Source organism: Cygnus olor, chromosome 3 (genome assembly GCF_009769625.2).
Source record: "Cygnus olor isolate bCygOlo1 chromosome 3, bCygOlo1.pri.v2, whole genome shotgun sequence".
NCBI lineage: Eukaryota > Metazoa > Chordata > Aves > Anseriformes > Anatidae > Cygnus > Cygnus olor.
The window spans coordinates 21,481,043-21,496,654 of record NC_049171.1 but is presented as its reverse complement, the minus strand read 5'-3'; positions in this window follow the sequence as shown (position 1 = coordinate 21,496,654).

Genomic DNA, 15,612 nt, shown 5'->3' with positions numbered 1-15,612 from the left:
TGTCCTATCACTACACTCCCTGACAAGGAGTCCCTCCCCACAAAATGTCCATTATGTCAGGTCCATTATGACTTCAATAAAGCTCAGGGTAATAATAACAATATTTTATAGTTCTCCCATGTCTTTTACTCAGGAGTCTTGAAAACAAACAAACAAACAAAAACAAAACCAAAGCAAAACCCTCCCAAAACATTAAACCAAGAAGAAACAGAGGTGAACCTAGCCCATTGACGCTCAGAGTGCTCCTGCCAGGTAAGTGGTACACCATGTGGCAAGAGAATGAACCAACACTTGGCAAGAGGACAGAACAGAAACAAAATTTAATTGGGAGATAAATGGCTGCAGTAATAACAAGCAAGTAAATGTTTTCTCTTCTGTTTTTGTCATCCGGACTTTTCATTCTCTCGTGTGTGTTTATTTGATCTGCTTTCTTCTGTCTTCCCAGGATTAAGGCAAGGACTCTTCCAGACTGGGTTAGATTTAGGCTGTTCCCTTGCTCTGGCTTTGTCAGGTGGATTTGTGGAGACCAGAATGAGGTGCTTTATAATATTGAGGATATCATCATGATGCTTTTCCCTGACTTTGATTTCCATTGAACAGTTTTTACAGCTTTTTTCTTTTTTTTTAACCAATCCAGTCCATGCCCAGACCCACATTCAAGTAAAAACTGGGCCACACAAAGCTCTAGAATTTACCAATCTGACATTTCTACTTTGCTCTGTTGCATTAAATTGAGACGTAACAAAATCTTCACCTCAGTGAGTTATGCTAGCCACTTTGTACATCACATTGTACATCACACACAGCAATTTTGGACTGAATATAAAATGGCCCTTTCCACTTCTTTCCTTTTTTGCAGCTTATGCCATAACCTTAATTACATTTGCATATATTTTTGTGTTAATATACCACATGTTAAATTATTATCATCCAACATCCAACATCAGCAATGCCAGCTCCATCAGAATGCACAAAGCTTTGCTGCAGCTTTCATTCACAACTTTAATAGCTTCAAGACACAACTTGTCCCTGAAGGACTCGCATGTTATGTTGCAGCAGCCTGGCAACGTCCCCACAGGCACTGGCAGTGCTGTCACATGCTTTATATTTCTATACAATAGCTTAAAATGAAATAGCTACTGACCACTGTAAAAGGCAAGAGAAATAAACCTTACTATAGGCTCATGGAACACCTCCAACCACACCAGATATTCATTAGCTGAAGAGCAAATGGTACAGAAGAGTTTGTTTTCTGCTTGAACTAAATAATTATAAAGGATTCTGCTATTTCTGATGGTGTAGCATATGCGCTCTACTCTCAGTCTTTTAGTTGAGACATAAGTGTAGTGTTATATTAAAGTGTTCTCTTTTTACATTTTAACTAACACAGAAGCATCACTGAGCACATAAAAATCAAAATATCAGCAAGAAAGTTTTGAATGCCAGTGTCTACCCCTGATGAAGAGCATCCTCGTTTTGTAAAAAATCACATTTTTTACAGTGCTGCAATTCATTCTTCCATGCCAAAGTTGAAAACACTTACTTCCATTTTATGGGAGACAAATATTACAGTGAGCCACAGTACAAAAGTATTTTCTTGCAATATTTCTGCGTTTTATAACATTACTTACTCATAGATGTCTTAATCATTCACAGATGGGAATGATAAGATAGGAGATAACAAGGGTGATAGATACTAATAAGCATGACAGATTTTGTACAGATTATCTTAAACTTAACAACATACAGATTTATAGCACAATAGCACACTAACAATCATTTTGACACATGCATAAAAAATGAATAAGAGTTCCATCAAATATAAAATGTGCCTTCCTTATTTTACTGTGGACAGGAGTTTTGCTCATTCTGAGACTGAAATTTCAGATAGTTGCAACAACAGCTCTCCTTCACTATTCTGTAGTTGCGGAATTGGATGAGGAAGTGAAACTGGAGTGCCTCATCCTGGTACTACACCTTGGCACTATGGATATTCTGTCCCACTAGCCAATGCACGTGACTAAGGCGCTGTTTATCACTTTATCAATATCACTTTGCCACATTTAGTGGCAAAGCAACTGTTTTGTTTGTTTGTTTGTTTGTTTTTCCCTAGTAAAACATGTAAAAATGGACACTTACCCTGCAATAAAAATATTTTCCATTGCTGACTGAACAAATGCTGCTTCAAGAGCAATGCCTACATGCCAAGAAACTCATTGTGCCTGGAGTGATAAAATTCTACTGGAATAAAGAGGAACAACCCCATATAGACAACACATGAGATTTGGGACCATGAGGAGCCAATGTTCATTTATACCATACTGCCTTTCTAGAATAATCAGATAATTTCCATCTCTAGTAGGCATATCTAGCAATAAACCCGTTAGAAATGCCACTACCCAGCCAATACAGGTGGGTAAGGAGTGGTCACTAAGTCATCCTCCAGGTGGGTTTGCAAAATTTAGACATGGTGCTTCTCATCTAAGAACTGTGGAACATTATTAACATCTCCTGCCTTCATAAAGCAAAATGAATCAATAAAACAAAACAAAACAAAAAATATACAACCAACCAACCAACAAGCCCAACTATCTTTCGATCTTCGTCATCTATTCTCTGACTCATGTCATCATGCATTACAACCCCTGCTTGGGACTGCACCGAAAGACAAAAGCTGGGCTTTGCTAATGTTATATTAATTTTTCTGAAGACCCGCAGGAGAAACACTGGTGACTTTTTTCATAGAGGGGGGTCAGCACTGGGATGGCTATTTTTATTGACTAGATCTATTGATTTATATGCTAGTGTAATTCAGTTGTTTACTCAGGCATTTCCCCGTGGGCTTGCTTAATGGAGAAAATCTCTGCATACATGTATGACTAGCTGAGTTGCTTTGCACCTTTTTGTCATTAGGTATAGGGCTTTTGTTTTGTTTGCCTAGTTATTGTTATACTTATTGTCAAAGATAATGTCATGGTGAAGTTCTCAAAATTCAACAGTAAAATTATGCATCCAGATCTCTTCACAATTAATTAAAGAAAAATATGCAACAATATATGTTCAGGTACATGCCCTCTATAAATTTCTCTTTCTTTCCTGCAGCTGTGGTTAAGGCAGAGTCTGCATTACCTCTGCTAGGCAGCAGAGGTTTATAGAAGAGTCACGGAAGGACGTCCTCATTTTGGTTGGCTCAGATCCTGCCTGCTGGGGATCTTTCTTCAGTAGCATGAGGATTACTGGCAATGGGTTAAGATGGGGGCACTGATCGTTGAACAAAATGGGAATCAATGCACCACCGTTGGGTCTCCACGTTGAGTAACTCAACCCATGTCTGCACGTGCTGCGGCAGATTTGTTGGAGGAGTATTTTGGTAAACAATCTGAGCAAATCCTTTTTATTTATTTATTTATTTATTAGCAATGGAGAATTTTTTTTACATGGTAAAATAATCTCTCCATTGCTATCTGCGTAGATAGTTCTCTCTATATCTCATTGCATTGTACCACAGTCATTGAAAGGATGCTTATGGAGAAAACACGAGGAGTGTTCTCTGTGTATCTGCTGTGAGGGACAAGGTCAGCTGCCATCTGTGTGTCTGTAGAAATGCAGGGAGCAGGTCCCCTTTGTATTTCTGCAGGAAAAAAAAAAATAATAATAATAATAATGGGAAAGGAGAGAATTAGAGTTCCAGACCCTGCTTTCTGGAATATAGCTGCTCTTTGCACGAAACTGAGTAGCTGCAACAGTCATGAAGGAGCGTCCCTTAGGGATAATTCATTCCAGCTTTAAGAAAACCTCCTGCTTCACCAGGCTCTTCTTTTCTGTCCTTCTGTCCTTCACCTGCCTTCTTTCCAGCTGGGCAATGGCTTGCTTCAGCAAGAGGGCAAGGCTAGGGCTGCTGCCATGCCCAGGATCCTAGCAGCAGAGACACCTCTTTTGTGGACCACCTTGTAAACAAGAGATGGTGTCACCCTTGCTGAGACCTTCAAAGACCTACTGTGGGCCAGAAAATCAAAGCTTTTTTTGAGGAAGCTTAGCAGAAATAAGATGTTTTCCTTTTTAGCGCCAGGGTGCAGTGGAGGCCGGACCTCCTCCCCTCAAATGGGTGCTGGTAAACCCAGGGGAAGCTGGATTCCTGCAGTACAGCAAACGTCCTGGCCCCGTGTTTGGGGAGTTTGGTGTCTAAAGCAGGTTTTAGCTGGACAACAGGTACTCAGCTTGCTATCTAGGTCAGTGGGATGTGCTCGGTTCCTGCTGAAACGGCCTCACTGCTGGGCTTTCATCAGCTTACACCAGAAGGACGTGGTACAGTATTATACTAAAATGCCAAACCTCTATTCAAGAAGAAAACAAAAGAGGAGCATTAAGATCTATCATGTATAGATTGGTTAATTTAGTGGCTTGATAGCTGAGCTATCCTACTCCATCTGAAACAGTTCAATATTTGCCTTTAAAGGCTGTGGCAGGACTGATCAAGTGCAGGCTCCTGTGCTGCTGAACTCATCCAGAAACCTTGCACAGGATGACTAAACCAGATGTTATTTGCTTTGAAATTCAAAGGTAATTTTACTTACTGGGTATTTCTTAAGAGCAAAATGCAGGATGACTGACTGTGCACACACACATAATGGTGTGTGCTTACCTTCAAGATCAACAGGCTAATTGCCAAATCTAGCATGAAGGTTTAAAAACATGTTTGCAGAAGCAGGAATATGAGATTACAGCACTATGCAACAGCACCACAGACAATGGGAAATTATTTTCAATGGCATTTGTACATCTAAACATTTGTCCTCATAGGAAATGCAAGCTTACTGGTTTTGATATTGATCTACACCTTTCTGAAGCACGCGGATTTCTCAGTCCCAAGTAACTGATAGGCTTTTTGATTTTTCTGCTAACAATAAATGTAAGTTGATGACCAAATGAAAAACTGCTCTAGACAGTAAATTATCACGATTTTAAAAGCAAAAGGATGTATGACAAGTACCTACTGAGACTACTAAAGACAGGAGAAAAGTACAGTGGCATTTCAAAGAAGCTGGTGATTTTAGAATATTACTGTAATGTGAATATGTAGGTTCATCAGCAGTGGATGAAATAAAGGAATGGAAAATCTATGAAAAAAATAAATAACATTATTTCAAATTTAATGAAAAGTATGCAAATTTAAGCTACAAAATTCTTATGAGAAATAAGTATTGGTATGCAAATTTCCCCCACGGAAGATAAACTCTTCTAATTGAAGCCTTTGCTAAAATCTCTGAACTTTCCAAATCAAAATAAGCTTCTTAAGCATAAGCAAATTCTCAGCCAGCATAAATCTCTCCAGCTTTAGCCTAAACTGAATTCCTAGATTGGACTAAACCCCTTGTGGCTGAAGCAAGCTTTATATTCCCTTATTCCCAAACATAAGGGATGTAGTCTCTTTTACCTGACCTACATTAAAAATAAGACACACATACAAACCACTGTAAGTTTTCAGAGAGTAACTAGCTCATCCGTACCTACCTCACAGTAGACTTTTCTTGTAAGTATGACTGAACATTTTATTATTGAACACCTGGAGAAAAATTATTTGGAGCTAAAATTTTAAGTGGCATAAAAAAAGTGAAAAATCTACATTATTGTAGATCTATGTCTTGCTGGAGATAAGAAACCTTTTCCCTAAGAAACCTGTAAGGTATCAAACTTCCAGTTTCCTCGGTGATCTGCACTGGATTTAGATGCTAGTTGCATTGAGAACAGTGGTGGACAGCAAATGACTGTTGAAAACTTTATGGTTTTGGAAGCACTTTGCATGAGCTCTGGCTTTGGAATGATTAAATGATAAGAAAAACATTTTCAATGAAGGTGAAGATAGAGACTGGCAAGTCTGCAAAGACTCAGCCTTGTCAAATATTAGCCAGATTTCCTAAGTGTAGATCATGAAAATGTCGTGATTTGAATGTTCTGCTTCCGACTCAGAGCCTGACTGCTTTTTGTGTCTGCAGCACTATACGTAAAACCCAAATCTGCCAGGACTGGACCAGAGTTTTCAGAGGGTTGGAGCCCCAACTTGTGATCAAGTGAAAGGTGCCTCAGTGCTTGGACAGGCTTTTTTTTTTTTTTTTTTTTTCAGTTGTGTTCCTCACCCCCCCATTGGAGAGTCTTTAGAACTGTTCAGGTGGAAATAACTTCAAAGAATCTGAATTTTAGCAAAACAGAATTTAGGGACCTGGCCCAACATCCGCCGAAATCTATATGCCTCACTTCAAGCATTCATTCAGAAACATTTTAGGTAAGACTCTGCCAGAAGAAATGGGGCAAATGCTAGACTTCCTTTCATATTGTGTATCTGATAGTACTGCCACCATCAAGAGGGAACAGAGAAGAAAAAGCAATTCTCTTTTAACTAGTTCTTGAAGCAGCTGAAGTGAATCTTTCTCTTGTGAACTCTAACTGGATAACAAAATCTCATTTTTAATATTGATCTCAAAGGCATAAGGGACAATAAAACTCCATGGATGTATTACTAGCATTTTCATTAGCATGATTAGGAAATTTCAAATTAAAAATAACTTGATCTATCCATAGAGAAAAGTCTTACCAAGAGTTAATCTGCTCAAATACCTATTTAGATTAAATTGATCTTCCTATGCTGTACATACACATGTAGGTTTTTTCTCTCCCTTTCATATAATGTTATTTTGAATTAACATACATCTCTGCTAAAGATGATGAAAACTTTTATCAAAAATTTCAGTGAGGCCACGATTTCAGTAAATTGGTTGAAGCACAGAAATAAAAAGAAACTCTGTCTCGCATCATTAGCCTGTGCATGGGAACATATTTTTTCATGCTAATTCATTAGAATGAGAAGAAAATTAATAGGAATGGCACTTTCTTTAGGCAAATTTAGGAAAATGCCACTGGCTCCTGCATACTTTATTAGAAAAGTAATTAATAATCAAAACTGAGTAATGACTTCTGTGGAAATATTTATAGCACTCTTCCTTACCCTGTCATTATCCAAGGCTACAGCAGAGTTTCCCACATTTGTGTGTCACACTAGCCTTGATTATGTAGGAGCATTCAGGAAAGTGATCTGAATTAACTACAGGTGTGGCTTTGAAGTGGATTAATAAGACTTCCTTTAATCCTGTGTGGACACTGGTTCAGAATTAAAGGGCACCTTAATTTAATTTTGCACACTTTACTTTGGAAGCTAAGTGAATTAAATAAAATCAAGGTCAAATTAATAGCAAGTCTCTATATATGAGGAGTAAATATAATTTAGTTTACTTTTCAAAGACTTTCAAAGTATAGTAAGCAAAATTAATTTAACTGATTAATTCTGAATAGGAGATTCACATGTGGTTTTACTGAGGTTATAATAACTTGCTTTAAGATAATTTTGAACTTTGAATGGTCATGACTGACAAGTCTTACACTGCAGAACTCTATGAAAACTATATGCATATAATTTTATAAGCCATATCTCTAACACCTTCTATCACACCGTTGGCCCAGTGTAGTTTCTTAGCTAGTATTTTGTACCATTTTGCAACTCTCTTCAAACTTAATTTCTCAATGTATTTGATTGCATTTTCTTTTTTAACTAAAATTCTATACCTCCATAGTGCACTTCTATACCGCATATAATTCTATACTCCTGTAAATTAGAAACTGAGCATATATTTCTGAATCTGAGCTCAGCATTCCACTGGCATCCTCATACTTACAGACTATGGAGTGTTTGAAGGAGAAAGTGATTATGTGTCTGTATCTTAGGATGACAGTAAGACCTGAAATGCTTAGTAGACTTTAGGCTAGACTTTTATCCTCTGCCAGCAATAGGAAGTTAAATGATGGTAAGGTCTCTCCTCCTATGAAAATCCTCACTATGCTGCTAGAATAAAGACATACCTGAGTGCTGGGCACTCTGGCTGTGTGCAGATCAACACAATGGGCAAATGGACTTTTGATTCAGTTTCCCTAATGCAAGTATCCCTTTGCTGTTCCAGCAGGATGTTGGTCTTTCAGCAATATTGCTTCTCATTCCTTGGGTTTGCATCTGTTCTGTTTGTTCGTAAACGTGGTTATTCCTACAGCTGCACCATAAATAGCCTTACACATTCCCTTCTCTCCAGGGTGAGGAGATTCATGCTCTTTCTTTCTTTCCAGACAGAAGCATGGTATTTAAGTGTCTTATTAATTTATGTGAGGCACTGCCTGCAATGTCTTCCTGCCCGCAATCTGGGCTAGCAGTGGAGAAAATAAAAAGTATTTCTCAAATATGAAGGTTTCATATCACATTGATCCTACAGCAATAGAAATCAAAACTCCAATGGGACAATTGCTTTGAGGGGACAGGACGTTGTGGAACTGGAAGACTCAGGAAAAACATAAACGAGGCAATGTCTATGATCCTGTTCTGCTGCAGGCTGGATAAAAGCTTCTGTGACTTTGAGGAGGTTGTATTGCTCAGATGAGAATAAGCTGGTTTTGATCACTGAAATAAATTTATTTATAGATTGGTTATACAATCCATGACTACTTATTGACATTTCTGCAACAATACTTGCAAGTGTACATGTGGTATTGGAAAAGAAAACAGGTTAGTAAGTAAACAGCGAGTAAGTAAACATGCAAAGTCAGGAAATTGCTGCTTGCTTTGTAACTGATTTGACAAAGCTTGCTAGAAAAATATGTGTATGTTGGCTTCCAGCATATATAGCACTTTATTATTAATCATGATTTGTTGTTTGATTCCGGTAATAGCAAACTTTGCAAAAGAGGCAACAAAGATAAGCTGCAGTTTCCAGCTATGAAGATATTATTTGAGAAATACATTGTCAGGATTAATTCACTAATATATAAGTGAGTACTTTCAGATCATTGCACTGAAGCTGCACTATAAAGGAAGCGTGTAATTTGCTTTCTCACATCAGAAGCCCATTATTACTATGGCAAATAAGGAACATTTTAAATGTCAGGAAAGAATAGAAGTTACAAGTAAACAAAATTCTGCATTAAATCACACATGACATACAAAAAGCAGGCTTTCTTGATGCACAACAGCATTTCAGTCCCTCCTAGATTAAAGAATGCTTACTCTTCAAGCACATTTTCGTTAATGATTACCTGAGATGTTTGTAACACAAGGGATGGTAAACACAGGACCTATTCATCAGCCTCCTCCTGATCATGGCCAAAGCAGCCATTCAAGCCACCAGGAGAAGCAAGCACAGTCAGGAGGGACCCTGCCAACTGACCAGGTGCTTCCAGTCTTCCTTCTCTTATCAGCCAAGTGCTTCAGTGCTTACTTCTCCTGTCAGCCAAGACATGAGCAGCATCCATTGCTTCCCTGGGCACAATCCAGGAGCGATGGATGATGTTGAGGGGTGCTCTGCTCCACTGTCCTCTCAATCTATTTTTGATTCACACATCTTCCTTTTCACCATTTTTTTTTTCCCTAGCCCTTTCTCTGCTCTGAGGGCTTGAAGGTTTGGTTACGGTTGGGCTAGCACCTGGCTCTAAGAGGCAGAATGACAGCTAACAGAGTTTAAACAGGACTTAATTAAAAAATCTGAGCTCCTTCCTGCATGGTCTAGTGAAAGCTTATGTGCTCGCTGCATCACTCAGAAATACTTGCAGAATAATTGGCCCCAGGAGAGTCATACGCAGGTGCCTTGAGATTCTCCCTCCACACTGAGTAGTTCCTTTGTTATCTTTCCACTGCTGATGTCAATTGGCACAAGAAACGTTGAACTGCAGTGTTTCTGGAGTGTTATTCCTTGTCAACCGCTTTGTTCTGTCTGTGGTATTTTTTTCAGATTTTTTTTTCAAGAACTCACCTCACAATGCTCTGAACAAGGAGAGAACTTGGAGGTGAGCTCTGCAGCCTTGTGCTGTAGATTTGGACCAAAGCTTTAGGAAAAGTTTGCTCTCCAAAGAAAACAGGTCACCTCTGCCATGTGGGTCTTAACAATCCCAGGCGGTGTTATGGGCTTGGGGAAGAATGTCTGGAAAGCTGCCTACAGGAAAGGACCTGAGGGTGCTGTTTGAGAGCCGGCTGAACGTGAGCCAGAAGTGTGCCCAGGGGGTCAAGAAGGCCAAGGGCATCCTGGCCTGCATCAGAAATGGCGTGGCCAGCAGGTCCGCGGAAATGACTGTCCCCTTCTAGGCAATGCATGTGAAACTGCACCTCGAATATTGTGTTTAATTTTGGGCTCCTCACTACAAGAAAGATACTGAGTTGCTGGAATGTGTTCAGAGAAGAGCAAACAAGACGAGAAAACAAGACACATGAGGAGCAGCTGAGGGAAATGGGGTTGATTCATCTGGAGAAAGGAGGCTCAGGGGAGGCCTCATTGCTCTCTACGGCTACCTGAAAGGAAGGTGTGGGGAGCTGGGGGTCAGCCTCTTCTCACAGATAACCAGTGATAGGACTAGAGGGAATGGCCTCAAGTTGTGCCAGGGGAGATTCAGGTTGGAAATGAGGAGACATTTCTTCTCAGAAAGAGCAGTCAGGCATTGAAACGGGTTGCCCAGGTGGAGTCCTGTCCCTGGAGTTATTTAAAAGACGTGGATGTGGTGCTTAGGGATGTGGTTTAGTGCTTGACTTGGTAGTGTTAGGTGGATGGTTGGACTTGATGACCTCAAGGGTCTTTTCCAACCAAAATGATCCTATGATTTTATATCTTGGCATATCCCCATAGTACAGACCCTGACCAGCAGCATTGATAGACATCAGTGTGTAGGCAAATCAGACCAATTTTTAAACCCAACATGCTTTGTTTTGTTCAGATAATGGTAGAACAAAAAGCCCTATCTGTCAGAAAATGCCTTCCTGTTGGGTTTCCTGGTATATCATATTTCAGGCAAAATAGGCCTGAATCTGGAACCAAAGTTTTACTGTCAACTAAATAAAGTGCCAAGGAGGTTTCTTTAGGCTTAACGCTAGTACTTCCACTGCCAACTTGATATCTGAATAGAATAGAGGATTTTATTATTTTGATATTGATTATTTTTGCTGTTCTTGTACAAGACTGGGTAATATATCTCATGAGTACCATACCCTGTGGCTTCAATATTCAAGAGTTAGTCTGGTAATTTTTCATTCCCATTAGTTTTTGATAATTCAAAATAATAAATGCACTAGATTTCTTGAAAATCTCTTTCTGACCACGGTAATACAAAAACCACCATACCGCAGAAAAATGAACTGCACCCACTTAAGATTCTGACATTTGTTTCCTGCAGACAATGAAATCTTAGCACTTGGCAATCTTCTGAGCACAGTTTCTATCCAGTGCATGTACTGCAGAGAACAGTACTAATTCAGGTCACCGCATGTTAACCCTTTTATGCCCAGGAAGGTTTGTTTACAAGGATGTGTAGAAAGGAAAAGGTACGTAACAACAGAGAGGTCAGGTAGTCATCTGCTTTATCAGTCTACATCCTAATTTCCTATTTCCAGTAGAGGTTACTGCCAATTTGATTTACATTACAGCAAGAAATCCTGCAGTAGAAAATAGTGGAATACATTCTTATAACATTCTTATTAACATCTAGCTTCTGAAAACTAGCATATTCCCTGAAATCTGAGGCTTTTTTGGTTTCTACTTGTGTTACCTGATGTTCTTGTTATCCTCATAAACTTCCTGTTTCTGGAATCCTACTTCAATGACATTCTTTGGAAATGAGTTCACACAGCGTGCAAATTACACAGTTGAGTAATATGTTTCCTTTTGTCAGTTATAAATTTATTATCTTTTGATTAAATGGATGTTTCCTCATATATGTCTGGTGAGAAAAGGCAATTCTATTTCAGTAGTTTTTCAGTATTTGTCTCTTTGCATTTATTCCATTTCCTCTTATTTATTTCTGTTTTAAAATACAGTATTTATCTATCTTCATAAGAATGTTTTTCCATGTCTAACAATCTTTGTCATCAGTTCTGGTCTTCTTCTATTTTTGCTATGTCATCCCTGGGGACATAAAATCTCTATAATAAATTGCAATGACAGAGTATAAATTAATTTAGTATGCATTTCCATGCACTAAACTTGCTTCCTCTAAAACTTCTGGTATTTCTTGAACTGACTTCCAGTCAATTCAGCCAGCTGTCAATTTTTTTAATAAGTGGATCTTTCAGAAGCATTTGCTTTTATTCCTCACACATTTTCTTTGGACAAAGGGACACAATGAATAAGTAATATGCCAAGCCACAAAAAGCTTTCTGATACATTTCACTATTTTAAATCAGATCATTTTAGTTTCAAAGCCTTATTTCTATCAATAAGAACTGAGTTTGGTTAGAGACAGAAGATTTCTTTTGCCTTAAAGGGTTGGACCTCACTTTCATGTTGGAAAGGCTTAAAATAGTTATTTAAGAGTGTAGAAAATAAGCTTAGACTTTTTTTTCCTTTTTTTTTCTTTTTTTTTTTTTTTTCTGGCCTGTATTTTACAACTTGTTTTAATCAGGAATTATATAATTAAGTTCTGAAAAAGTTAAAATGCAACCTTCTTCGCACTGCTCTAGAACAGCTTTTCTGCCATAAATGTGACAAATATCTGTGTATAGGAGGGTGAAACATAAATATTTTATTTGCACACTCTGATGACTTGCAGAACTCATGTACTGTAGTCATTCAGAATTCACAGTCATAAAAACTGCATATCATATCACACAATATGTATTCTCTCATACATATTACATATGGTTCAGTTTAAAATATTGCTAGGGAATCACTAGAAAGTGTATGGGGGGAAATCACGAAGAAGAAAAACCTTACCATCCCTGAACTCCTTTACTGCTAGTCACTGAAGTTGCCTCCCCTTCTACAGCTTTGAGCAGGTAACACAGGCATTGCTTATTTTATGAGCTTTGCTATGGTTATAGTTAGATGCCTACAGTAAGCAGTTGGGGAAGGTATGATGAAAAAGGCAAAACCACAGAGTATTTCTCTACATTGATTGGAAAGGGAGAATGAGTGCGAATACGCATTCAGTTGTTCAAAATTTCATGAGATTAATTCCATCCTAGGGCTCTGGCACTACCACCTTCCAGAAAGTGAAAACCCCTTGTTTCTAACCTGGGGTAGGAATCCAGGAAAGGTTATGTGGCTACTCTACAAAGCCTGTGCTACGTCCTGGCAGGGAGACATGAAGATGGTTCTCACCACAAAATGGCCAAATACAGGCCGCTGCTGGAGGAAGAGGATGTTCCTAATGCGTGCCCAACATTTCTGGGAAGTGGTGAGCCTTATCTCGGTGGCAAATGCACGTCTCCAACAGTTTGCTTAAACCCTCTGAGTGTCAAAGTTGCTGGTGGTGGCACCAGCGGTGGATTTGTTGTCTATGATGCAACACGGCTCGCCATCCCTGGGCTTCTTTCTGCTTCTTCCCTAGAGCAGCAGAACCGCAGCTATGTTCACTTTCTCTCGGCTTGCACGCTTTTCAGGACTGGGAGCCACAGTCTAGATTAGCTTGCCAAAGGAACAGTGATAGACCCTGCACGTGGGTCTCGTAGATGAATGAGATGTGCTATGAGTAGTAGCAGGGATTTAAAAGGCAAGCCCTGGGAGATCTTGAGGTAGATGGAGCTCCTGAAACCATGGATGGAGCACAGGCAGCCTGCAGCCTGGAGTCACTGAAGTACACTGAAGTTGCCAAGTGTCATGCAGTTGCTTGCCACGGTATGGCACAGCAGGTCACCTCTCTATTGCTCTTTCTTACCTTTCCCATTTTGGTTTCTGTCTCCTTAGAGTCTGGTTCAGTCTGCCAAAGCAACCCTGTCCTCTACTGGGTGGGAGCCTGGATGAAAAGAGCACAGGAGAAACAACTATTCTGGTAGCAAAATGTTTTGCCAGGTGATGAAGTGGTTGCTAAAGACATGTTGTCTGGCTTTGCTTTCAAAACAGCTCAGTCTTCGATGAGAGTCAGAGACAAAGGCTGTATTTTCTATTACCTCCCTCCCTATTTTTTTTCCTGTTTTGTTTGTGTGTTTCCCTTAAGGAAGACGGGATGAGAGCTCAGAGGCAAAATCATCCATTTTTCCTCATAATGATATTTACAAAGATGTTTGTAACATTTTAAATACCATCCAATAAGATTCTCAAAGAGGATTTCAGAGACCTCCCCTCCACAGCACTCACGAAAACATCACAGTCTAGATGCTTAGAGGAAGAAACTTCATATTTAAGTGTTTTGTTTTCTTTTTCATCTCGGGCAGTTCTGTGGATGTCATCTTCATCCTCTGGAAAATTTGGTTAGATGTGCGTAATTAGTTTTAAAAGGAAATAATAAATTTGTAAGCACAAAGTCTGTAGAACAAATCAGCAGAAAAAATATTCTGTTTAGAAGAACATTTTAGTGCTCAGCCATGCCTTGGGGTCTCACAGAAACAGAAAATCTGGACTGATGCTCGCTCTCTGAAGTCAATTGGACCTATTTTCAGTGACTCAGTTAAAGCCAGGATTTCATACCAATGTCCAAAAGCTTAAGAGAAAACATAAGAATTACACAAACAAACAAACACAAAACCTTAAGAAAACTAAAAAAAAGACCCCCCAAAAGGCATGCAGTTAATTTTATTTGTGTGCATAGTTGTATTGGGAAAGCTGAGTGGATTTCTTCATGAGGCCAAAACTGAACACAGCCATAAGTATTTGTGGGATTTAAGCTTAATGGTAGAGCTGATGATTCAGATAAGGGTAAGAAAAATAGCGTAAGGAAGGCAATGGATTAAAATATTAGGGTCACATGGTGACTGATAACTTATTCAATTTTTTTAAGAGTATAAATACAGAATTGAAATGAAAGAAAATACTTCACTACTTAAAGTTACCCCAATATGAGTCAATGTAAATTAGAAACATGGAGCCCTGCCTACTTGACATTTTTGTTCATAAATTTATAAAACAAGGAGTGAGAAGATAAAGAACTAGTTATAAATTGACCTGGCCTTCTAGAGGAAACTCATGCTAAGCCTGATCTGTCTTCAATGACTGAGAATGTGTTTCATCTCCTACCCTCTTGTGATTTGGTTAATATTAATGCAAGATGGAAAATGGAAATCTGCACTTCATTTTTAATAGCTTTTAGTCTTGCATGAGAAGGGACTGAAAATGAGATAAAGATTTTTAGAAAACTATTGTAAAACTAAAGGCTTTTCCCATCCTTCCAACATTGGTATGTTTGCTTTCTGCATGCAAATATAATTTTGCTAAGTTCATTTTCAGGCAGGAGGGCTAGAGCTGTGCTGGTGTAAATTCTGTGACTTCAGGTTCAAGGGAAGCGCATGCCTTTTGTGTGGTTAGGTAATAGAGTTACCTATATGGCATTCCTCAGTCATTACAGAAATCTTTAATCAGTACTACAATCTCATTTTTGCACTTATCAAGGATGATGCCTCTGAAGTTACAGTGCCAGTTGTACAGGATAAGGATGTTCTATGAGAGTGTTATTTTATTGATTTGCAAACTTTGACTTTGTGGGTCTTTGTATAGCACCGGGATGAAGCTGAAGCAATGTCCATTATGCACGCCGAGCATGCAGAGCTGGCATTCCACCTGAGGTCGGCCCTTTTCCAGCTAAGCAGGTAGGAGCACATTGCAGCCGAAA